Source organism: Leguminivora glycinivorella, chromosome 9 (genome assembly GCF_023078275.1).
Source record: "Leguminivora glycinivorella isolate SPB_JAAS2020 chromosome 9, LegGlyc_1.1, whole genome shotgun sequence".
Classification (NCBI taxonomy): Eukaryota; Metazoa; Arthropoda; class Insecta; order Lepidoptera; family Tortricidae; genus Leguminivora; species Leguminivora glycinivorella.
In genome coordinates, this window is record NC_062979.1 from 11,038,939 (window position 1) to 11,041,179 (window position 2,241).

Consider the following 2,241-nt stretch of genomic DNA (forward strand, 5'->3'; position numbering starts at 1 on the left):
CATCATACATTTTTAATACCCAAAATCTATAAATATTTGGTTTTTATGTCAAACACTACAGAAGACAATAATTGTGCCAAATTCGATATGAGTCTAGTAGCCTATTACTCTCGAGGTAAAAACAATAGTTTTGTTGTTTTTTTTACTACCTTAATTCTGCAATACGGGATAACCCATGTACTGAATAATTGTTGACGTCTTTTCTTACATAACTTAGCAGGTGAGTGTAAGCTGGATAGCTGAAACATTCATCAGGTGACATTAAGGAAAATATACTTTACACCGTAAAAAACAATTGGCAATTATTTTACGTTTACGTATTTATTAGAGATTTCTGTATTAGAATGTTTTTTGTAAAATTATAAACTTTTGTTTTTTTTATAATTTATTTATTTATAATTACTTAGTCTTAAATTTAAAACCGCAGAAGCATGGAAGTTGTAGTTGATATTTATGTACCTGCAAATAAATAAATTTCCAATTTAATATCTGGAGCAAATCCGACACTAGTGTAAACTAGTGTTACCAAAAATATTTGTGCATGTCTACTAATTCTCATACTAGAGTTGTATACAGTGTATACCATACTACAGAATAAGTATAATAATAACAGTACTTACAAGCATTTTGACATAGCAATACGCACGCTAACTAGGTCGCCGGCAACGTGCGTAATAGGCGAGTAGATTACGGCGGGCGACCAATAGGGAATGCTGGGAACCGTTCGCCGCCTCCCGATCTCCCGGAGGCGGTCCCGCGAATTTAAAATTGGAATGGCTGCAAATCAGAGGCGCGTTCCAAATTTGTGAAATTGTGAGAGTAAAGGGTTATCGCTTCTCCATTCAAACGTAGTCTTCCCATTGTTCTGTCTAGAAATTTATTCAATTTATTTAATTAACATTTAATTTATTTGACATTTTAAAAATAATATAGAAAGTATTTTCACTTATTTTGATGTTTTTTCATAGCAATGCTATTTCGTTTATTATACTTAGTTTTATTTAGTAGTAGTAGTAGTAGTTTAGTGTAAGCGGTCGTGGCCGTACCTTGTGTATTAAATGGCCGACTTTCAATCTGAAGCTTACGAGTTTAAATTCTGGCTCGTATCAATGAATTTTTGGGAACTTAGGTACGAAATATCATATAATATTTAGGTCCTTCTTCTTTTTCAGCGGCAGCAACTTAATCCTTCGTTCAAACAATCGGTCAGTGAAGTTTTTTCTTTATTTTTATGTTCCTTATGGGTCGCATAAGTCCAAAGTTTTGTTTATTCAATCAACACAATAAACATTTTCCCAATTACTGCATTAAATATAACTAGATTATATTAAACAAAACACTGTGACGGAGTGCAAAATGCAATCTTGCTGGAAGGAAAAACTCTGTTCAAGTGAAAAAAAAATGTACGTACCTAGTTTTACTTCTCAGTTTTTACTGTTATAATTTTATACATGTTCAAGAATCCTAAAAATATGGAAAATACCTATTTACCGCTAGCGTTTCGTTGAAGGAAAACATAATGAGGAAACCTCTACAAAGTCATTCAAAGGTGTTTGTGAAGTCCCGAATCCGCATCGGGCTGGCGTGGGGACTGTAGCCCAAGCCCTCGCATGCATGAGAGGACCCTATGCCTAGCAGTGGGACGTATATAGGCTGAAATATGGTTTAAAAACACTTTTTAAAATGCGTCTCTCTTATAAAATTCAAAATCGGACAACAATAAAACAAAGAAACACGGATGTAGTGGTTGATATTATTTACTACATCACATTGTGTCAAAATATCGTATGTTGTTCTATGATGTTAATAACCACAGAAAAAAATCTAGACGATGATTGTATGAATAAGCGTTTTCAGGCCATATTAGTTTGAATGAAACTCTATACTGTATTCACACCACTCCTGTAATTTTCACAGATACCGTCAACAACAACTAATGTATTTTTTTTATTTAACTGATACCCACAAGTGAGCTCTTTTGGCCGCACGATCCTCCCCCATCCTCTCCACATGGCCGAGCTATCGCAGACGAGAAGAGAAGCCTTGCTCTCGCCGATGACGTTGGGCTCGCCCACTAGCTCTTCCACCTCCAAGTTCTTCCTGACTCTCCGGTCGGAAGGCCCAGGTACCGATGGCTCGATGAGGTCCAGAAAGACCTGTGTGACCTTCAAGTGACTGAGTGGCATCAGATCGCACAGGATAGGAGCGAATGGCGGAATATTGTGTCGGAGGTCAAGATCC